This window comes from Ischnura elegans, chromosome 6 (genome assembly GCF_921293095.1).
Source record: "Ischnura elegans chromosome 6, ioIscEleg1.1, whole genome shotgun sequence".
Taxonomy (NCBI): domain Eukaryota; kingdom Metazoa; phylum Arthropoda; class Insecta; order Odonata; family Coenagrionidae; genus Ischnura; species Ischnura elegans.
Window position 1 is genome coordinate 108,292,975 of NC_060251.1, and position 25,083 is coordinate 108,318,057.

Sequence of the window (25,083 nt, forward strand, 5' to 3'; positions counted from 1 at the left end):
GATAAGGTCGACTGTTTGACAGCCGTAATGGGCTGTTTTCGAGATGATACTCTGGAGGGTGCGTTTACGTGGGTCGAGATAAGACGTTGTATAATGAGAAATGGGAAAAAAGAGAGACATCAGCGTCAGGGAAACGCGAGAAATCCAAGGAGGGAACCTATCGCAAAATCCTAAATTCCTTGCAGTACTTTCACGCAGGTATGTCCTCTTGTTCACGCATCTGACGTTTTGTTTGCATACTTTTAAGACTCTAGTCCAAAGGTCTTCAACCTGCGCCCCGCCGGCTGTCGCACGAGACATAAGGGGGTTCAATAGTCAAGAAGCCGTTGCTGTTACTTTTGATTGGTTTAATGAAACAATAATCGTAAGCACAGGAATTGTTACTGGGTAGGTCAGGTCGGCCGTCGGTGTCCGCTGGGTAACGGTGACACAGGCGAACCAATCCGGTTGATACTAGGGCCCTGTTCGGGGTTTTTATACTCTGACACTCGGTGCCGGTCACCCCTCCGATGACGCCGACGCGTTAATTATGTCCTCACGACACGGATAATTTCTTGCGGCCCCTAGAGGCTAAAGAAAATATTGTTTCACGAACCAAATATCGATACACTCGTCAAAAGTGAACAGTTTCAAAAATCGCATTGATTTATTAAAATTTTTAACCAATAAAGATTATTGAAATTTGAAATTATGTTTTTTAATTTATTTTATCGATGCGGTGGTAAAATTACGTGGAGTATTGTGGCCCTCCGGACGATGTGAAATCGTTTTTTGGCCCTTGCACGCTGTTCTAGCCGGTGCAAAGAAAATATATCTCAATACCTGGATAATAATTTTTATTTTTCATCTCGTTCAAGTGTAATAGTAATAATGTTTATTTGCGATCAATAATCCTTTTTACAAAGAGAGAATTAAACTAGATTTATACAGATATTTGGACTAAAAAAAGTGTAATGCATAATTAAAAATCGCGCTAAGTAAGTCAGTATTGCACATACTTAGCATAAGGAATACTTTCAAAAATCAAGTCCCACTACAGATTGTTCGATGTACCTTTTAACAAAGCAAAAAGTTAAAATTAATAGTTTTACAGCAACATGGCATTTTATCCTACATCAGCATTAAATGCATATTTAATTGAATTCGGTAAAATTTGATACTTATCGGAGGTAATCTTAGTCTACCTTAAGCATATGGTACCTCAGAAGATAATTTCCGCTTTAAAAAATAGTATCACGTATGACAGATTGAGAGTAATAATGAATTTATCCCCAGCATCTTGCTTCACCATAATACAATTCAATCATTCAGAGTTTTGTTTTGAAGAAATACCATATATTTTAAGGAGTAAACCAAAGGAATTTTAACTCTCCTATTTATGTTTACCCACTTTTACAAGTAAAATATAGGTAATACATTCATTATTGCACAAATAACCATTTCTAAATAAGTTTGGTTAAATTCACTTGAAAATGGCGGAATAAGTTAGTACTTCTGTAACTCAATAGATCATAGAATCAAAAATAAACTTTGTTATATTCCACACAGTATTTAATAAATACTTTACCGGTTTAGATCCATTCAGGTCATTATCAAGAGGTAACAAATCCATGATAGGTTCTGTAATCGATTAGAAAGAGTATAGTATTTCAATAAATACTTTGTGTGATATAATGAGATTTATGCTTGATTCTATATTGTAACCATTCCACGAAGTGAACTCGCGAACCATTTATTTGATCCATAAATCATACCCGTGGAGCATGATTTACCTCGGGAAGGAAATCAGTACTGCGAGGGCAAACATTGTATTAATCGATTTCTTTCTCTCGACCTCAATTATAAAAAAAGTATTAATAGCTTCTTGCAGTCTAGGTCTGGGAATCACATGCAAATTATTTTTACAAATTGATGGAGACTATGATATTTTACTAGCTTAGTAACAATCTTTAAACAAATTTGTCCAAATTTAGTCTGTCAAAATTCTTGTCTTTTCTTTTTCATGCATGGAAAATTGAATTATTTTTGCATTTTTTGTTTTATATTGTAAGGAAACATTGTAAAAATCTTTCATGCCTTCATATATTAATTTTTTGTAACCATTATGGTTAATAGCCATGAGAAGATATAACAAATACATAGAAACGTAGGCAAACAATTTCGCATTTGGGTAAACTCTTCTCGGGATTCCCACCGGGTTAATTAAACAAATAAAACAACATTCAGCAGCTCTGAGGATGAGCCCCGACTCAAAGCATGAAACGTTGGCCGTTATGGAAAAATTAACCCGCTGGGAATCCCGAGAAGAGTTTACCAGCATCATTCGCCGGGAAAGCATCAAATCATATTTTACAATTTCGCATTTCATTCCCAGACATATACTCCCAGACGTTATTAATTACTGAGCATTGTATTCTGATAGGGGTTATTGCTGATCCACTTTTCCATCTTCGGCTGACTTTTTTCAATAGATTTTCAGCTCCATCTTGTGCCTTATCTCCGCGACATCTAGGCCACGTGTCGATGATAATGGCTTAGAGACAAGGAAGTTCGTTCCTTTTCTCTCTGATTAACACACTCGGGCACGTTGACGTACTTCACCTACCTTCCAGAAAATACGGGCCGAGTGTTTAGTCGATCCTGGGTCAGGGTAAATTTAATAAGGGCCGTTCTCAACGTTGCAAGGTAATTGAAACCTGAAGCGACAACAATTAAGCCACGTTACTTTGCCACGGATCCGGTATTTTGATGGGACAAGGAAAGGCTGGATGAAATTGAGTGAAACAGCAATTATGTTTTAAACGAAATCCTTTCTATATCTTTACTTCAAGTTGAGTTAAGCCCTAATATGGAACAAATTACTTCATTTCAATGAAATTGGAAACTCAGCATAGGTAAGGCAATATGGTAAGGCAACACAGGTGGATTAAGGGGAGGGGGCAAGTGCTCCCCCCAGACCCTTAAAATATGTGCAAGATTTTTAATACGATCCCATTATCATTGCGTTTGTTTTGTATTACGAGGTATCTTTGTGCCCCCCACCCCAGAACAAAATTCTGGATACAGCCTTGCTTGTGATCTCCCCCCCTTGCCCCCCCGAGGAAGAAATCCTGGATCCGCCCCTGTAAGGCAAGATGCAATCTGGAGCCAAACCAGCAGAAATTATTATTTTCGCTAAGTTAATCGGCAGAGTCTGAGTAATACATTACCTCCAATTAGTTCGTTTCCAGCCGAGATATAGGTATAATATCAATGAGTTCGCCAGCAGACCATCTTTAAATGTCACCTACCTTGATAAAAAATTATATTTTTGATATTTGATATCATGCGCAATTTTCATCTCAATTATTCTTTGGCTTGCGATACTTTTACTCAATTTTAAAAGATACCTTGTATACCTTGTGCACAAAGAGGAAGTGAGCAAAATATATAATTATTGTAAGTCCACTTTTACTTTTTTACGGTTTATTTTTTTACTTTTTTTTGTCATAATATTCTCTGATGTGGTAAATATTTTGGTTTGCCACTATCTGTTCCCTACAGATAAATGAGATTTATTCAATTGACATTTATTTTTATGAATATTATTTATTATTTTTTTATTTGCTTGCACACTTGAGTCAAAATTTCCTATTAGTCTAGATTCGTTATGCAGAATTGTGATGACATTCTCACCGCGTAATAATCTTGGATAGTTCAAACTATTTTCATTTTTTAATATCGTCGCAATTTTTAAACGATATCGCTTGTTTTAAGTGGTGCCCAATATTTCGTGACTCTAGGCGTAAATCTGTGACGTGATATTCTTCCAATCAAGTGATATGTATAATACTTCCATTAAACTCCGATTGGTCAATCCATGCAGCAGCAATCCAAGTGGATGTTTACCTTCATCGTTCACCGCTGATATCGAGTGAATGAGACCTATTCACAGTCTCATTCGAGTATCAGAGTGGCATGAACTCACGGTTATTTTGCGATAGGCGGTTGGGGAGTTAATTGAATACGGTAGTGGATTGAGAAACGATTGTGTACAAAGCGGAATGAGCTCTGTTTCCTCACCTCCAGTCCTTAAGGAGTCTCGGAGCAGTTTGGCATGATATCTTACCTCAGCTGTCCAAGTGACTTGCGTGTTTCGGTAAAACTTACGCACGTGCTATCTCAGAAGTGATTTTTCTGACAAATTAAATCCATGCTGCTGGCAGGTACTAAGCGCAATTGGAGGACAAGTATTACAAAGGAGAGGTTTTCTAAGTTTTTTTTTTATAATTTTAGTGCCCTCCGATGGATTGCGTTTGCAGGAATAGTGATTTTTGATCGATTGGAGATGGTATTTTGAGGATATGTAGCTCTGGAGACAAAATTTATAAGTCAATTAAAGTTACTTAAAAGCATACATATGTTGTTACCGATTAACTTTCCAAAAAAAGCTCCATGAGCCTAAAATATGTTTCTAATAAAGAGCTAGACATATTGTTACCAGTGAAATTTCCAAAAAGAAAAGCTCCATAAGCCAAAATTTGTTTCCGATGATGAGCAAGCTAATTACGTGCCTGAACTTTGGTACTTCATATACGCTTGCATTGAATCAACTGGCAAACTTCTATAATTATTGCTAAAGTTTTCTACCGGTTAAGAGTGGTTTCCATGGAGTACTTAAGGAGCGTTATGGCAGCCTTCCTTCATTTACTTCCCTCTTTAATTCACGATAAGGCCTCCTCTCTTTCATTCTACCTAAAAATCGTATTCTCTTCTTTCCTCTCCCTAGTTTATTTACCATACTACCCTCGTATACAGTTTTTAACATTCCCTACCCGAGAAGTACTCGCTCCATCTATAACTTCAGTCTCCTCCGTATCTCATCTAAAAGCTGTCTCTTCTAACCCACCATATCCAGAACTTCGTCGTTCCTCCTATTCTCAGTCCACTTCGCCTTTTCCGTTTTTCTCTACACCGACATCTCGAACGCCTCCAGTCTTCTCTCGTCGTCCTTCCTAAGCTTCCATGCTTCCTCATCGTAAAGCGATACACTCCAGGACAAATAGCTAAAATAATATTTTTTTCCCAATGGGCGTGAATGGAGGACAGCTGGTGGGAATGGCTAAATATAAGACTTTTTAAAAGACCGCAAGACTACCGTTTCTCTGAGAAGGCTTGCGGGCCGTAAATTTAAGCGGAACACTGACCGAAAGAATAGGGGCACGAAGGAGAAAGGTGCGTGATTACCTGCAGTCTCCTGCGTGAGATTTACTGTCTCGAACTGTGCTAACCCACCAAGTCCAGTACTTGGTCGTCCCTCCTTCTCTCCGTATAAGTAAGTATAGGTAATCCCAGCTAGAGCTCGTCATGACTATGTCCACAACCTTCATGATATTCGAATGAGGGCTTCCCACCCGGCGGGCTCGGGTTCAAATCCCGGCAGTGGTAAAGAATTTTCAGAGACTGCCCGATCCGTGCTTGAGTGTTGTGTGGTGGACATTTCAAGCGCAACACTCCGTCCGACGGGTGGGACGCTAAGCCTTGGTCTCCTTGGCGCCTTTCGTCAAGAGCAGGCTAATGCCGACGCCGGGTTTCTGTCCAACCTTCCTTCCATATCCTTCCCTCATGGCGCAAATGACCTCAGCTTTCGGTCACCTCCTCCAAATACCATACCATACCGATATTCGAATGAGCATGACGGTGTAGGTACAGCGTTAATTTTTTATGACTTAAGCGAGACTTTTTTATTTCGCGCTCTCGTCTCCAGCCCGCATAGGTGGCGGGCGCACTCATTGAGCCTGTTGTTTTGGCGATTAACGAAATGCTCGCGTTGTTGAGAAGCGGGAGGAGGGGAAGTCAGCTGAGGAGAGGCGCGATATGGTGGGAGGGGGTGGATTTTCGTCCCTGCACCGATGGCGGCGCCATCTTCGCCGGCAAGATGAGTCTCTCTTCGCCGAGGACTGATCTCGTAACACTCGCAAGTCGCTCTACCGAGGCTTGAGGCTTTTTGCCAAAGCGACCGCCAAATGTCTTTCGATCCCTCGCTCTTGGATTTGTGCAACAGTAACTGCATAAGTGGTGATCTAAAGAGGTGGTGACTTTACTTCGCTGCTAATGGTCTTCGCATTAATTCTCACGCTGTCGTACTCAGCATGAATATTATGGTTCAAAATATATTCACCATTCTTGAGTAATGCGGGGTTTTCGAGCAATTCACCTCCCAAATATTGCTGAAGGTGACCTACAGAACCCTGGCGGACGGCAGAGGAGAGAGTGAGGAAACAAAAGAAGAACTCGTGTGCGCGTTTGTGCGAGAAAAAGTGACGTTTCTAGTTACTCCAGTCCGTTCAGATGTGTTGCGACGCATGTGATGTTATCTTTCACCTTCCAAAACGATTGTTTTGTTCTTGTTATATTGAGTGAGTGTTCTACTGTTTTGTAATAAGGTGTTCCAATTAAGAGTGCTCGTGAAAAAGTGTGCTGCCACTTGCGGCGTGACCTGAGTTCGACTCCCAGCGTCTGTGTTTTATTCTCGTTTGGATACGTCAGGTTGGTTCCCGTTTGACGGGAGCTGACCACCAAAATCTTCAAGCTGGAGATCTGCTGTTGTTTGCGGCGTCTCTGGAGGTATGTTTGGGCACCGCGAGCAAATAGCTATTCAAACTTCCCCATTTTAGCCTTTCTGTTCCAAGGGGTAATCATTTTCTCCTGACCTCCTAGTATTTCAACACAGTACTAGATGTATTCATGAAGATACTTTGAAAAATGAAAAAGCAGGAGCAATTTCCACAATTTTAAATTTATTGGTACTACCGGTTTCGCTTTACAGCATCATCAGGTACAGCATCATCAGATACCTGATGCTGAAAAGCGAAACCGGTAGTACCAATAAGTTTAAAATTGTGGAAATTGCTCCTGCTTTTTCATTTTTCATTATGTCACCTTTCCACTCCATCACGCCTGAAACCTCAGATTATATAAGATAAATTGAAACCATACATATTTTTATGCAGGGCTTTTAATAAAATATTCGCCGAGCTCTTGTTTAACCAGTGGCATGAGTTTTTCATACCTGCTTATGACCTTTGCATAATTCTCACGCTGACCGTGCGCTTCGAACGAATATTATGGTTTATAATACCTTCATTATTTCTGAATAGTATGGGGTTTCCAAACAATTTTTCTCCCAAATATTGCTAAATATGATTACTAGTTTTTAGCTTTTAGTTAAGTTTATGACATTTAGTTTGTTGGTTATATTTAGCTTAGATTATTAGTTTAGTCCTCGTATCTAAAAAGGAGAGGGAATTTTTTCCCTCAGTTAAAAATTATTCGTTATGTTACTGTTTTCTGTGAAATGATTTTAGTTATTGTCATAGGCTTCCTGGCAAAGATGTCCATTGGTTAAATGAATTGGCTATACAACTAGTAAAAGTATATTGCAAAAATCAATACCTTTTAAATAAAACACGGAACCATCATCGGAAATAGGTTTGTTGGTGAAGTATGCTGCTCCATGCTTTTCTATTTTTGGTAAAATTTGAGTTCTGTTTCTCAGTATTGCAGAAATTAGTATGAAATTGCCGTTAAAAAGTATATTCACTTTCATGGACGTTTAATGTCTTCTATCTGATTCAATGTGCGGTTTGCATAAATAGCCGACCTGGTTTGCTGATGACCCCTATTCAGCTGGCACAAAAGTTGGGACTTCCGTTGAAGAAATTAGGTTAATCGTATGACAGTTGTTAGTAAGTTTTACGGCTTGCCCTCTGCCATCATAGACTATAATAATAGTTAACATCTGCCTAAAAGTTCAGAAAGTTTGTGTATTGGGGCATTGTTACATTGCTAATATTGTAAACATACCTGATAATACATATCTGCTACTTAGAGGAAGCCAGTAAAATCATTAAACACAGCTAACACTTCATTATAAACTGTTTTCAAAAATTTTCCATGATTTTAAATCCTTAAAAAGGTTATTTTTATTCGAAAGCATTCATCTCCGCTATTTCCTTACTACAGAAGGTATTCTCTAAGGGACACTTGGCAATACTTAACAGCTAATTTAAAATTGCCATTGAAATAAGCCATCCGAGTTCATGAACATTTTATTGCTAAAATATGTTGAGTTACTCAAAGTTGCTTTATCAATTGACAGATTACAATATCTTTTAATCGAACTTTTACATTAATAACGAATATTTTTTTGATTAAACTAAACAACGGTGCTTTAATTTACGCTACGTCAGTATGAGATCAATACTTACTCAATGCCTACATTTTGCAAGCCTTTTTCATGTTTATTTAGCAAGTGGCGAGTTTTTATATATTAAGAATGCATCGCCTAAAAGTGGCTCTGCGCCACACTTTTCTTTGGTATGAATGCTATTTTTCATAATCATACAATCATGAGACTGAATTGAGATACATATCAACTAGCATGCATTACTCCATGAACCATGGTGAGCCAGCTTATTTGTTAACTGTTTTCAGGACAAAAAAATGTATATTTTCGTAAATAAGTTTTTTGATACAGTGTTATAGTATGCTCAGTTGTCATTTTTTATAAGTAGTCACATTCCTAATCATGGTTTACCTCTCCTTTCTGAAAATTTTCCTTATTTTCCAACTCCGAAGATTTTCCCATCGTCGTATGTAGGTAACTATTCAATAAAGTAGTGAACCCCGAATTCTCTTAGCACTTTCAGCCCATATTTTGTCCGGAGTTCAAGTAAACACCCTCAGCTTATATTATTTTCGAATGTAAGACGCGTTGATCGCAACTGCTCAAACTGAACAATATTAAGAATAAAAGGTTTTGAATCCTCCATGCATTAAGAGATATGTCGATTTCGTTGGAATATCCAATCGAATCCGTTGACCGTAGCAAATTATTTCATTGGTGTAGTTTAATTTTGATGTACTAGTGAAACAACATTTGGAAAATGCACATAGACGTAACATCACTCTGTTATTTAAATTGCTTTCCGCTGTGATCTGATTATTTTTATTCTGCAATTTTTGGCCCACAATTACTTTCATCAAACGTCCAGAAACACACTGATTTGGATGAGTTTTCTTGAGTGAATCAACAACAGGAGTTTCTCGGAATCGTATTAAGAAATGTTCTTGCTCCTTGGTACCGCGTGAAGGTCAAGGGTATGGCTTGCCAATTTTTTCGCCCGCTATTTTTATTTCCGTTGGTAAGAAAATGTCCTCTTCCCATTGTTGGAACGAGACAAATACCTACTTTGTGTGTGGTTTCGGGGGTTGGCAGTGATCAATGGTTTTCTCTGCGAGGTCTGTGACCTCTTGCAAGGGCGGTCTGTGTCACTTTGGCCGGTGAAGACTCGTCAGAGAAGACGTACCCACTTTGCTCTCAACTTCGGGTGATTTACGGTTTATTATTAAATGCAAAGTTGCTGAATAGGCTGCACGATTCTCCTGGCTTTATGGGAACATTTTTTACAAGCTCTGCGCTATAATTTTCCCGGGGCAAACGGTTTCTTTTCCGCCCATCATGTTTTTTCATAGTTCTATTTGTATCTCTGCGTGATACGTGCGTAATGAACCGCATTTAAGAACCGGAACTGCCGGCTTCAAGTCGGAAGTGCTCAGTCATCCTTTCCCTCCATGTAGAGAAAAAACTTGAGAAGTGCTTCGTGCGAGGTTTGTTATTTTCGCCGTCATAACGCCGAGGAAAGATTCTTTCATCAGTTCACTTTCCGAACCATCTCTGGGTTCAAGCTCTTACGCATGAATCCGCAAAGCCATAGCGCCATAGGTAGTATTCACATGGTCAATGCAGTGGCGGATACAGAAAAAACTCAAGGAGGGGGCGCAACATATCTTGAATTGTCTTTACTTTTATCGTAATAAAATATGATCAAGTCACAGGCAAAGTATATGAAAATTTTATTTAAAGTGATTATAAACATGTAAAAGACAATGCCATCTTATGATATAAAAAAGCTACAATTGTGGTTTTGCAATGTTCGGCAATACAGGCGGACCCGCGCCCCCTGCGCCCCCCATCTGTATCCGCCACTGGGTCAATGCTGTTTTTATTCTTCTTAAACCGTTTGCCTTGTATCCTTACCTATCAAATAACATTGTCCATATGTACTAGTAAAAAACGGAATCGATTTTATTTTCACTCCGGTATCTTTTTTATAACGAAAGTGACAATCCCATGAAACTATACCAATAAACATTGATTGCTGCATTTGGTCCTCTAAGCCTATATGTGTACCCAGGTGTCTAACTTATACTTCTTTCACGCGCCTGAGAGCTACCTTCATAGCAGATAATGCGATATTTATATTGCTCAAATTTTTTCTCTCTATTTATTCCGGTTTATTTCATCCGAAGATGTTACACAATAATAGTTTAAAGTCTTATATAACATTATGTGTCCGAAGTTGCCCTTTTTATGGAATCGCAGTTATTAATAGCGTCCATTTGATATTCCGTGAATCGCTACAGTTTGCTCTTTTGTAAATTTTCTTTACATATAATCAAATTGATCTTCAGACAGTCTAAGTGCTATAGGAGCTTAATTTAAATTTCTTGCTTGTCTCAAGTGGATATTCAGAAGTAGTCTCTTGATTAAGATATCGGTTGTTTTCATCGTGAAAATATTCCACTGCACCCACACGCAAGAGGTGTTTTATTGAAATATTTATGATAAGATTATGGCTTCCGTTCAAGTGCAACGCCCCTAAATCCTTCTGCTTTTATGGTGCTGTATTCCTGTATTCATCTCACTGCGATAATTCCTCCTAAAACACTCGTTAGTCAATGCACTTCCTTAAGAATTAGGTTCGTATTTACTCTCTGTAAGGTAACTCAATTACGGTGTGTTTTCACTCCTCAGCTTCCATGACTTTCCAGCTTTGCGAGAGAAGTGTATGACTCATGAGTCAGTTTTATGCCACTGATAAGAAACGCTACGCCTTGGATGTAGTCTTCTTAAAGTGTTAATTTTGGTTGCTGTTGGCAAACAGTAAATGTTTGCGTTTATCGCAGTCATATCTGGCACCAAATAACAGGAAAAATGAAAGATTAAACATTATAAAAATTATTCGGTAATTTATAACACAATGAGCTAGGAAAATTTAATTATTTACCTTGCAATGAAAGGGAGCATATATTTATTGCTGGCCTTCCTGTACTTCTGTATTGATTGGTCATTCTCCCAAAGCAGATGAAATGGATCGCGTGTTTTTTTAATTTCATGCAATGATCCTTAATAAATGTATCCATATGTCTCCAAGTTACACCAATATTGAGGTTATTGGATCATGGCCCTTGGCATGCGGCTTCGCAGAAGTCCAGAGTTGTGGGTGACATCGTTCCGGGAATAAACTTGTTGATCTTAGTCACGCGGGAGAGCTTGATGACCTAGAGGGTAGAGTACTGGACTACTGATCGTAATATCCAGGGTTCAATTCCTAAGTGAAGCCTCTGTTCACCTCCAAGTAAAAATTCTCCGAGGAAGAGGTGGACCAATTAAGAGTGATGTAATGTAAAAAAAACTACATAATTCCTTATAAATTTAATCGTATTCTGTGTGTCTTCGATGCACATTCTGTGTCTTAGATGCAAATGTACCACATGATTAGATGCCTCTTCGAAACCTAGGTTGGACAGAATTAAATTCATACAGGCGCGGTCTGGATTGTTCGGCTGAGGTTCATGACTGGGCCCTCCTTACTGGGGTATTTATTTCCCCCGGACAATTTTAGGATATTGGATGCCCGAAAATGGATTTTGACGCTATTCTGGCTCTTAAAAATCACATATGAGTTAATAAAAAACAGCAATGTTGTAATAAAAAATATTTTGAAGGGTGAGAATTTCTTATATAGATTATAAAACTTAATAATGCACTATGGTTCTAACATATTTTAAGAGAATTTGTTCCATGAAACTCCAATGAAATCTAAAAAAATCATCGAAAATAACCTTTTCTTATAAACCTTTCAAAAAGTCCAGGTTCTCTCTATTCCTCTGACACCTATATAGCATTTTTTGTATGATATATTTACACTGATTATTATTATAGTACTTATTCTATTATTATAAATACTTATTCTACCGTATAAGGTAGGTTTCCATGGAGTACTGAAGAAGTAATCTGGAAGCCTCCTTTTCCTTTGAGCACTGCCTTCTTCAATTCACTGTAAGGCCTACTCCCTTTCAATCTATCTTAAAATCCTATTCTTTTCCTTCCCCTCCCTCGTTTCCCTAACATTCTACCCTCTAACACGATTTCCAACATTCCCTCCCCTCTAAACACTCCCTCCATCAATACATTGTCTCCTCCGTATCTCATCTTAAAGTTACCTCTCCTCGCCCACCATGTCCAGCACTTCGTCGTTTCTCCTCCTCTCTGTCCATTTCACCCTATCCATTCTCTCCATACCCACATCTCGAATGCCTCCAATCTTCTCTCGTCTTCTTTCCTCAGTGTCCACGTTTCTGCACCGTAGAGAGCTACGCTCCAGATCAAACACTTCACTAACCTTTTCTTCATATTCTTACATAACTATCCTCTCGGAAGCTCCTTCCTGTTCATGAACGCCTCCTTTGCTACTGCAATTCCCTTCCTGATGTCCTCACTTACCTGCTAGCAGCCTGCGTCGTTTCAGCGCTCAAGCCTCGCCTCAAGGTCGCCTCACAGGGCGGCAGCAGAAACCAGAAATACGCCACACAGACTTTTCCCATCATTCGTACTTAGCCGTCGCGTTTTCACGCGCTAGAAAATTATCAATTTTCATTTAATCGCGAAAAATAGAAATCTAATCATCACTTAAAAATCTAAAAGCGTGAAACGCGTACTCCAGGAGTAATAATCTTTCGATTTAGGCAATAAAAAAAATAGGAAACCACCATATTATATTAAACTACATGGTTCCAGTAATCTGAGTCATTTTTATATCACCTTTCATATACGCTTCACGATAGATGCGAGCGTTATGGGGGCCACTTATGCTCGGGGCCCTCGGCGATAACCGACCAGCCGACCTGACCAGACCGCCCCTGAATGCGTACAGGTCGTGTGTCATATATGACCTTTAATTTTAGTAACTTTGCCTCCAGCAATATGCATGAAATTTGGCATACTTATGGGGAAAGGTCCTAAGTTTTGTTGAGTGCAAGCAAAATGTTTCAACTTTGGACTTTTCACCTCACAACGTGGGTCGAAACCAAAATTTTAAATTTACCTCATGGGGTTTGAATGTTAAAAAAAATCGAGACAGAAAAAAGTCTGAATTTCATTGATTAAGATGTCAATTCTTAGGTTTTCGGACACGAGAAAAAAGATATTAACACTTTTATTTACGAAAATTCAACCGTTGACCAAGTTAGGTCACATTCAAGGTCATAGGGGTGGCAAAAGGAATGGCATACTAACAAAGGTGTCGATCCATGGGCTTTATAGGGTGCCCAAGTCATTGGTATTGTCCAAATACCCATCTTATCCACTTACCTCCAAGGATATTACGGAGGTCAAAGGTCATAGAGTTTAACGAATCGGGACATCATGACAACCAACGTGTCAAACACTAGGTTTTAAAGGGTACCCAAGTCAGTCTTGCAGTTCATGGGTCCGTATTGTTGCTTTTTGAACTCCGAAGGTCATAATGACGGTCATAGGTCATAGAGTTAAATTTCGGGCCATCATGACAACGTGTGGAACCATTGGTTTTAAAGGGTGCCCAAATGTATATGTGGAATTATAAAGTTTTTTACGTTTCATAATGTTAAGTCGATCCCATGAAATGCCGCCTAAGACAACGAATCAATTAAAGTATTTTGCCCTCCTACCTCCTGAACGTGTGAAATCACTCACCTTTATCTTACAATTAGTTGAGATGACCTCTCCCCTCACCTACCCAAACCAACCTTCGGGTGTAATCAATGGTCGAGTGAATTGGTCACGCATTTTTAAAGTAATGAGTTCGCCGGTTTTCTTTTAAGATCCTTTAGATTCTCCATCGCGTTTCCATGATATATGGGATGATCGTACGTGACCTTGATCATGCAACGAATTGTCATCGCCCTCCTGAACCATGCAGCATCCTTGAGAAACTCCCCGCTGGGTGTCCTTGTGTAATGCGTATGCGTAGGACTTTGTAACCGTAATTCGGATTCTTTGTTTGCTGTCAATGTCATTCCTCGGAGGGACAAAACCCTATTCAGAACGCGCGCGGTGCATTCAGTTGGTGAAACAAGACGAAAAACTTTCGCTCATGGTCCCTGCTAATAACGATTAGCATATGCCGAATCAGCGGGTCTCAGAACCACACCTGGCGAAAGTCGCGTGTCATGGGTGTTGGCCGATTTTGTCTCCGCAGATAAGCGAGGCAAAAAAAACGAAGCGATAATGGATTCCAATGGGATTTTTTTTCGCCGTCCCCCCCCTCCCCCCACACCCAGTTGAAAAGAAGAGTCGACTTTGGCCGGCTGCGAGTGTAGCGAGGAAGCTCGTCTGGAACGATCTCTGGCGGCGATAATGGCATCCTCACGAACACCTTATGCAAGTAAGTGCCGGACAGAGGCTGGAAGCCCTGCTGGGCGTTCGAGGATAAACACCGCGTAGGTAGCCACATAGCGGCTTAAATGCGCCGAAGAAGACCAGCGATTAACTCTGTTCCCAATACCATTAAGGTTTTGAGGGTGCCTTTCGTGATACGCAAGTGTTCTTCACACAGAATCACAAAACGTTTATTGGGAGTGTGGTTGAAATTGTCTCGAATTTTCACTTTAAATTTCTTATGATTTGCTAGAGTCTATATTGATGAAAAATAGTTCGCGTTTGTAGCATAAAGAGGTCAATTTATGTATTACAGTATTCTACCGATTAAAGTAGGTTTCCATGGAGTGCTAAAAAAGTAATCTGGGAGCCTTCTTTTCCTTCCAGCACTGCCTTCTTCAATTCCCTGTAAGGCCTACTCCCTTTCAATTTTTCTAAAAATCCTATTCTTTTTCTTCCCCTCCCTCGTTTCCTTAACATTCTACCCTCTAACACCATTTTAAACATTCCCTCCCCGCTAAGTGCTCGCTCCATCCAAACCTTCTTTCTCCTCCATATCTCATCTAAAAGTTGCCTCTCCTCACCCATCATGTCCAGGACTTTGTCGTTTCTCCTCATCTCTGTCCATTTTACCTTCTCCATTCTTCTCATACCCAGATCTTGAATGCCTCCAACAAAGTCCAATAATTCGAAAAATGTATTTGACTTAACATTATCATCAGACAAAAAGCCGGAAATTGCTTTGATGCAAGCCCCCTCTCAATTCTCCTATTAGTTTATCTTTAAATCTGCAATAATTTGACAGAGTGTGTTTGCCTCAACATGGAATGATCATTCATAACCTGCTTCATATGTCTAACATAAGACTTTCCGTTGTCGTTACCCCCTTGCCCTTGTGCTTTAGCGAGTTTTCATCGTACAATCGTGTCTCTTAATGTACCGAAAAAATACATAACTTCTGCAGATGAAACTTAAATTTACAGTACCTTCTAGAATCGTAGAGGTAAAATCAAAAGCCGAATAAATAAATAAAAATGCCACACCCTTTTCTGGGGGTGGAGTTCACCGGGGTGAACTTTAAGAGATACTAATTGACTAGTGGGAACAATTTAAAGTAAGCTTAAAAATGGAATTGTTTCAAATATATTTAAAATAATGCTAGAACTCTGCTTTTTCTTATGGTTCAATATTAAGATGCCAAAATTATGTAATTTAACCACTTTTGCCACTTTCGCGTACTCTTACCCTGAGCGTCCACGTGTCCTACAAAGGATTCTAAAAGTTTATCGACATTATACTAATATTGACTCTTTAGTAAGATTCATAAACACAGCGAGAACGGTTGATTTAATATAATTAGCTAGAGTTTTGATAACAGAAAGAGTCGTAATCTTTTGATTCATTTATTAATATAATTTAACATGGACGTTTTAGTCAGGTTAGGGGTTAGGTGATTAAAGATATTCTCTACTCATTGGACAGGTTCCGTATCTAAGCTTCCCCGCTTAGACCCTACATGGGTTTGATGAATCTGGATCAAGGAAATATTGGATGTAAACATGAAAAAAATACCTAATGAATGCCCTTTTTTTGTTTGAAAGTACAGAACGGAGGTATACATTCAGAGAGCGAGTGGTAACTCACAAACCATTCCCTTGTATCATTGATATGGCCATAATTCTTACGCATATGCCATAAAAATTATCGTCCCCGACTGATGCACCGTTTTATGTGTTATAATTATAGGAACTCTTTCATTTGACAACTTTGCCCCTGTATTTTATATCGGATTCATACCAGTAGTCACAAATTTTCATGCAGGTTTCACGTCGCTTCCAGTGGTCGAGGTGAAAGAAAATGACGTCCATGTCAGTAATTTCATAAATGTAATATGCACTTGAAAGTATTTCGAAATTTATTCATCTCATCTTAAAATAGTTATACCTCGATTTTTTTATTTTTTGGTCGATAGAAAATAAATAGCGTTAGCTATACGTAGTCAGGTTCTCAGGTTAGACTATAGATTTTTGAATAAGTTCAACAGATTCAGGCTCAGATTGGTGGAAGTTAGACATATTTAAAAAAATAAAAGATAATAATAATAATAATGGATTCCTGCAAGCAAAATCAATACAACATAAATAGATCAAGAAGGAATTAACAACTGAATTCCATAAAAGACTAACATCCATCCTTAAAACAGAATTAAATGCACAAAATGTAATCAAAGCCATCAATACGTTTGCGGTACCTGTGTTGACATATACATTTGGAGTGATTGACTGGACCAAAACCGAAATAGCAGGCATAGAAAGATCAATACGTACATCATTCACAAAATTTAATTTACATCACCCAAAGGCTGCAATAGAAAGGCTAACGCTACCCCGCTATATGGGAGGTAGAGGGTTAATAGATTTACAACAGCTCCTCAAAAACCAAATTCATGGACTAAAACATTTCTTCTACGATAAATCAAACAGTTCGAAGCTTCACAAATCAATAGTATATGCCGACAACAAATTAACACCATTAAATCTAAAAAATGGCACGACCGATGAAGCAACCAACACAGGAGCTGTTCTATTAAATAGAAAGGTAGAAGTATGGGCCCAGAAGGAATTACATGGACGATTAAAAATTCTTGTGGAAAAGTGCTACGATCTTTTATTTATTTAAATATAGATTTTTGCTTACGATTTAAGTCCTTGAATGTAGCTGTAGGAATTCAGAAAAAAAATCATTTTACTATCTTTCAAACCACTGCAGGAACAAGTGACTTTGTACGCAGTCACGCGCACAGGTGCAAAGTTAAATACACCATCGGATGAAGTTCGCCATGGGAAAATATTTGATTTAGCCGGAATTCGAACCCGTATCTCCCGATTTCTGGTCATGTGTGTTATCCATGTACACCACCGAGCCATTTTCTCAGAGCGAACCTCGGTATGCGTTTTAGCGAACAAGATGTTGACGTCACAAGTCCACACTGTTGCTCTCTATCGGTGAGAATAGTAAAGCGTGCAATTCTCCAAAATTAAATTTAGGCGGTCAGTCTGTGGTCGAAAGGTTTGTTTCGTCGTAAATGGAGCGTCCCCTCTATGGGACCTAAAATAGGCCGCGCTCTTTATCAACTGATACACCATTATAGACTTGCTATCTTACGTAAACATAAGCTCCCTCACTCTCTTGGAAAAAACCGAGATACGAAACACACACTGTTCATTGTTCATCCTCAAAATGAGGTGATAAAACAGGTATAACTCGTATCTCATCTCAGATTTCAGCCTCGTCTCATTCGAGTCGTCTTCATTCACATTCATTGCGTATTTCTTCCTTCCGTCGTACCCATGTGTTTATGGACTAAAAACGTTTTTGGGTTTTTGCACTCCATGACGAAATATAATAGCTCGAATTTGAATGATAATGGGTTATAACTAATATAATATATATAATATGATTACGTTGTAACACATTGGCATACCATAAGGCGTTCCACTAGAGGCTGTTTTTAAGCCTTTCGTAAAAAATTAATTTTTATTCGAGATAATATATCTTGCGATTTACTTTGCTTAACAAAAAAGTGTACGACTAATTTTGGGATAGAATCTCTAGAAATAAAAATACGGTGTTTAACATCTTTTGTTAAAAGAAGCTCCTGTCCTGAAGATGTTCATAATGACGTCTTTAGTGACAACCCTTCACCTCTCTTTACACTCTGGCATTCTCTTCAATTTCCCATTTTATCTCTTATGTTTTCTTATATCTTATATTTTCGCTAAGTTACACTTTTCTTTTGCTTTTCTCTTTACTTATTTATTCCTCACTCGCTCCAGCCTTATTTTTTTCAATGCCTCTTAATGCACCACAGCTTATACTGCACTAGTGGTTTTATATTCTTTTTCCCTCAGTCAGTATCTCGCTTCAGCACAGCAAAACGGTCCGTTAAAAGGTCTTAATCAGCGCTTTCTTTACAAAGTTCCTAATAGAGTTAGAAGTGGAAAGTTTCCTTTCACTGTTGAAGGAAGGATGTAACAGTAGCTAACAATGAAAAGGAGGTTCACTATGAAAAGACCTTTGCTCCCTTCGATATGATTGACACGTTCTAGAAGTGTTATTTGACATTAAGGAAAGAGTTCTTCCCGTCGCTAACTAGCTGCATTGGGAAGGGCTCATTGTTAGAGGAAAAGTGGTGGTCAGGATTTGCCGTTGAAAACTTCACATCGCTTAACACGAATGCAGTATTGAATGAAAATGCTATTGATAATCATCAGCTGGGCAAAGAGATAAAAACTACATTTGGAAGTCATCTGTTACAGTAGGAGGACACGGTCATCAGGCGGTGAATCAATTCAAGCTGATTCGGTAGCTCGTATACAGCGAATCATTATGCCTTTATAGAAAACGAAGCAACCCAAATTTTTAAATGAAAAATCGACGAAAAGAGTCAAATAAGTTGTGAAATTAAGAAGACTTTGTTATTTGGGGATCGTCGTCGCGATCCGAACAGTTCCACCGCTTCATTTAGGCACGATTGCAAAAATCATGCTGCGTCTTTCATCTTAAAATATACAATGCTCATCCAGAAATTGGTTGCACCAGCCATATTTCCGACAGACTTAACCTGGTAGATAAGGAGTTCGTTAAAAAAATGAAAAATAGATCGATAAATAAATCGTTTGGAAAATAGATCAAAAGCATTTTTCACATGTTAAAAAAATAGGTAATTGATGAAAATGAATTGGAATACAAAGTTAAAAAAAAGTATTAGAACGTGTTTAGAAATAGGTAAAGTTCCATGCTATAAGATCCTACCAATCATCCAAAAAGCTTGAAAAAGAGGACGCTTTTTCAAGCTTTCAGGGACCGGTTAGTCTCTGAAAAATATCTGCCACCCTCTACCTACTATCTACCTCTGAATTACAGACACCGCACCATTCTTTAATGATAACCCTGTATTTTGGTCATCGATGAACTAAGTAGACGCACATTTTTTGTGAAAACGGCGTTTATATTCGGTATTGATATAGTCCTAATCTTTTCACTGTCCCGCAATTCGTTTCTTTAGCTTTTTGCCACTGAATGCTAATTACCTTCGAATTATATGGGAAGGTTTCGATGGAAAATGATGGAAAAACCTTAGTGGTATTAGACTAATGTTTTTCGAAAAATGCAAGTTGGTATCTAAATGATCATGCAAAATCTGCTAAAGCACTTGCTTGAGTAGAAATAAAGTATGGCTTGATTAGGATGGAGAGCGGTGATATTTTTTTAATCGAAAATTATATTTTTATCGCATGTACTTTTAGATATGACATTTTTTTTACTCTTGAACTTACTTTGTGGTCATAGTCATGTGAGAGAGGCATTTACCGTGTTAATCCCTCATACCAGTTTTGGAAGAGCTTTAACGATAATTTCCTGCCTTTTCATGAAAATGATTCTGTACTGATGAGTCCCGGCATACAACATGCCGAATGATGAACCGATGAAGCATTCTTCACCCTGTTCTTATAGTAAATCCTGTAGGCGAGGATTAAATCACCCCATCTCCCTACCCGCCACTTTTATAGTGATACATAACTGCTCACAAGAAAAAAAAATTATTTCATCTGCATGTTATTATTATTTACCTAACATATACTTTCAGTTAGTATCCCACGGACTTAGAGATCGTGCGATAATAAGTCTCACTTTTTATATACTCTGTTTTGAGGGTAAAATATGGACGTGGAATAAGTCGTCCATTTGATAGAGGAATTGAGAGTCTGGACAGGTGAGCATAATAATAAAATTATCATTACATTGAAAGGTAATTATTATTTTGAGAAGGGTCATCTTACATTTTGGAAATTATTGTTTTTACATGGAGAATTTCTGATATTGTGGTTTTTTGCTGACTAATGAGGTTTTGGTTTCACCCCATTTATTCGCTTTCAATCAGTAAAATGTCAAAGCCCTGCAACGAGAATTGATTAGGGGGTGAGGTGGGAAAAACTCACTTCTGATTACCTCTGCTGGAGCTCTTTCAAAATAATCCCTCTAGGGATAGGACACTTAATTGATCCAGAGTATGAAAATTTAGCGGTCGACGTCATCTTCATTTACGACTCAGAACCTTGTCATTAGCGTTCGAATGGCCGGATGAGTAGACAAATTAGACGAGGTTGAGCAAGAAGGAGGTGCATGATGATATTCGATTGTTCTCCCTCCGACATTAGGACCTTTTGTCTACAATAGGGATGTTAGCATTAGGGTAGACTGGAGTTCGACGTCTCGCCCAAAGAGGCCACTCCCAGCGGAGCACCAAACGCCTACAACAACGCGGCTAATTCGCGGCCCGTCTGCCCACCGACAAAGTCGCTCCGAATTTCGCTCGTCATTTTTTTATTATTTCTGTTTTTCATAACCGGATTAGGTGGGATTTAATGGTTCCGATGAGGAGGTGTCGGAAGTGGTTCCCAAATTGGAAACTTGAGCTTGATTATGGAATGTTGAAGTAAAATATACCGGGCTATGCATTCGAGCGAGGATGGTGTAAAAGTAATGCTTCTCAGTGTCAATTAAAAATTTGTTCTGATTCATTACTACATTTCACAGTAATTATGTATTAACAATCATGAATTTGTTCCTGATACATTACTACATAGGGGGCATTTTTCGGTTCTTTGACGATATGACCTAAATTATATCGCTATGCAAGTAAGGAAATCGTTCAGAAAGAATATTATATCATTTCATCGCATAGTTGAAGGTTAAGTTAATGTCTTAGCAAACGGAAAATAATTTGCAAACATTGTAGAAAATTGTATAATAAGAAATGTGATCAAAAGTTATCTATCTTGTTGTTCCCTATTCGTCCTCTGACTTGCGTAAAATGCCCTTTATTTCTCAAGCCACTTGAACGATTAATTATAACTGTTTTCGTGTAATATTAAGCATTTCAAATTGATGCAAAGTACGAGTAATCCATCAATTTCTTGATTTTATGCATTCAATAAATTTGAGTGACGTACATATATCAATTTCAATGACATGATGAATGTTAAAATTACCGATTCAAGGATTGGTACTATTCGGTGTCGTAACTAGGAATATGCTTTGGGGGGATGAATGGGGAGAGTGGCGGAGTTCAGGAAAAACATTTTGAATTACAACATGCCTGAAAATGCATTTCATATCATTTTGGAAATTAAAATTTAACTTCAAGAAGATGCAGTTATTATACATTGTAACGTTTTTAAATATCCACTACTAACTTAGCAAATAATTTCAGTACAATTCAAAAACAAGCTCTATATTTTGAAACTTGGAAGCAAAAATACAACATCAAAACGCCACCATGACTATCACAATCCCATTTATATTATCCGTACTACCACTCACTGAACCACCGCCATGAACTGCGCCAGTGTGGGGGTCTTCAGCTCTTCGTATCCCTTTCCTCTGCTCTCTCTCTCTCTCTCGTAGACGCCTCCTTCTTCTCCGCGTTCTTTAATTCCTCCTGCCGATCCTGGGTTCTGCCGTATTTCTTCCTCCGATCGCACAATACACCTCTCTTTAATTTTTCTCCCGATCCTTTCTATCGCGTCTATCTCTTCCTTCTCTCCATACACGGCTCCCTTTATTCCGTTCACAACCATCTCCCCGTCCCTCAGTACCATTGTTAGTTTTAAATTATTTACAAACAACATGGTCGCTGGTTTACATTATGTTACAACATCAAATGCAGACAAGATTTAAAAATAAATTTTATATTTCTCTGAGGATTTGGGTTAGCTACGCCACTGATGCTAATCACTTTGAGAAGGGCTTTCTTATATTTTGGAAAAAAATTGTTTTCACTTGGAGAATTACTGATGTATGTTTTTCGGTGACTGGATACGTTTTGGTTTCATCCCGTTTATTCGCTTTCAGCCAGTAAAACGCCTTAGCCCTAAGACGACAATTGCTTTAGAGGAGGGTTGGGTAAAAGTAGCAGATCAATTGCAAATATTCTAGGTAGGTAATTGGATGGTATTTGTGAATAATAAGTACTTTTATTATAATTAAACTTCGAAAAATATTTGGTATCATAGCAGCTCTCATCAAGTAGTAGCAAAGCTAATATGGAACCCTACCACCACGTTCAAGGTTATAGTTTCATTCTACTTTCATGGAGGATTTTAAAATGTATATTTAATAACGGATTAAATGAATTTATATTTCGGTTTGGGTTTTATCAATTACAGCAATGAATCCATTTTTCTAGACTGCATATAAAGCATACGTAACTGTGTTTGATGAGCTATGATTAATGGCAATTTTTCCCTTCGATTGCACAGGCCAACAAAAAAATTTTGTTTGAAAAATTTTATTTTAATAGCTGATCTTTATAGATTTTTATGTGCCAAATCCAAACCTGGCCTTAGTTTTTTTTGTATCACCCATAGTTTCCAAGCAATATTTATTTAATATTTAGTCTAATACCCATATACGGTATACAGGGAAATTAATGAAACATTGTGTTACATCATAATATTGTTTGTATTTACTGTTCACTACATCGTGATAAAATTGTTTGAGTTTACCACAGTGTGGTAATACAGGGTTCACTTGTCAACTGGAATTGGTCTACATTTTCTTTCCCTTTTTTCCTTGAAGCTTCTATGTAGCTTTTTCTGCGATGAATCGCTTGCTGAACTTCTCGGTGAAGTAGCAACAGTAATCTTCATTATCTTCGTTCATTATACCTACTTTTTCAATTTTATTATAACTATAAAAAAGCTGTTAAAATCTAACCATATTGCTTGATTTCATAAATTTAACTGTAAAATTTGAATAAATGGTGGGTGATACAACTTTAAAACCATCATATTTGGATTCAGCAACTTTAAAAACATAAGTATAAGGTATTTTCAGTAAAAAAGTTTTTTCATTGTTGGCCTGTGTTATTTGCGCAAAAAAGTATGGATTTAAATTGCAGTCTTTAGTCAAAACTGCCCCAGTTTTCTGCTCATCGTCCATTTGGACATGGTTTGTGACGGGTAGAGCGGCGTCCGGAGGTAAACACAGAGGAAGGCATTATAAAAATATCTCGTAGTGGAAGACAATGGAAGGCAGGCGAAGGCATCTTCCCCCGGCAAGGCACACCGCGACCAACCTCCGGCCCACATGTGGCATCGGCGGGGGTTGAGGGGGAAGGAGTTTTGCGGGGGGTGGGGAAAAAAGGAGGGAACAGTCACATCCCGCCAGACGAAACAAGTGAGAGTCGACGCGCGTCCCAATGGAGTAGTTTAGTAGTTTTTTGTTGCCCGCACTGCCCGCGTGCTGCTCCTATCGCACGGCGAAGAGAGAAGTGTACCGTATCCGCGCAATTCACGATTTCGTGCTCTCCAAGACATACAAAAAAAAAGAAGAGCGTTTCCTCTTCGCTCGTTTTACGAGTAGATCCGCTGCCAACTTGGGATTCGTCCCGACCACCTTGTGTCTCGTGTGTGCTCGGAGAATACTTGAGCGTGGATAGTGTACAGCACGGCTCAAAGCAGCTGCTAAAGTCAACCTCGACAAGCTGTTCAATCGGCGGAAGTTATCAGTGGAGCGACACTTCCTCTCTGGTCAGGAATTCCTGAAGGTTCGTCCGCCGCGACAAACTGCGAGAGACTTGCCGATCCTCCTGGTGAGTGTTGCGCTTCCTTCTAGTGTTTTTTTGTAGTGCGGTGATAGGATGGAGAAGAAAGCTGAGCTCGTGGAGATTTTATTTTAGCTGGCGATTAGAGATGATAAAAATCTTTGTATGATACTTCAAATTGATATTGAGGGGTGGATACGTCGTGCTGGTGAACCCTCTAATCTTTATTTATCATTGCGTAGAACTGCAATGTTTCATAAATTGTCCGTCGTCTGTTCTACCGTTGCATGGAATGCAATTCCGAACGATATATATATATATATTAGAGATTTAAAAAATCTTTGTATAATACTTCAAATTGTCGTCGTACACATGGAAGGAATTAGACGCAAAAATATATTTTATTACAATTCTTTGCGGATTTTTTAGGAGAGCAAGTGTATTTTCTCTATTCAATGCAATTCTTAATGATTTTCTCATACCTACTGAAATTTTTATGATTGGCAGCTGCACTCATGCTGGCGGAAAATATATTTTTTGGAACTCCACTCATCATGGAATTGAATGCATTGAATGCATCAGTTCTGTCTCAAATCATGATGATCAAATATTTCTGTTTCCTTAAAATAGGCCATTGTGTTTCAAAAACCCTCACAAGGACTGCTAAGTAGTTAGGGGTGACTACTGATGTTTACTGAATTAATATCGAAGCGTCCAAATCAGTTATCGTGATGAACTGCTGAACTGCAAATTTTTAAGTCCAGAACTCGCCGCATTTGGTAAAAGTATCATGAAGCCTTCTAAAGTGACTCTTTTCATGACTGGAAAAACTTAATGAATGCATGAATGGCTATCAAATAGGAAATCAAACTCCGTGTCATTAACCTTCACTAAGCGTGGCATATATGAAACAGACAACGCGTGAAATGTGAAGGTGACACACAAGCGA

The 25,083-nt window shown here is 38.5% G+C and overlaps 1 protein-coding gene across 1 annotated transcript in view; it reads left to right on the forward strand.

Moving 5' to 3' along the window:
• Positions 1 to 6,482: 6,482 nt before the first annotated feature.
• LOC124161496 (cGMP-dependent protein kinase, isozyme 1) overlaps positions 6,483 to 25,083 on the forward strand; it is a 494,161-nt gene continuing 475,560 nt past the window's right edge. The window contains exon 1 of the mRNA XM_046537829.1: positions 6,483 to 6,606. The gene's annotated coding sequence lies outside the window, so the exon portion shown is untranslated. The remainder of the gene's footprint in view (positions 6,607 to 25,083) is intronic.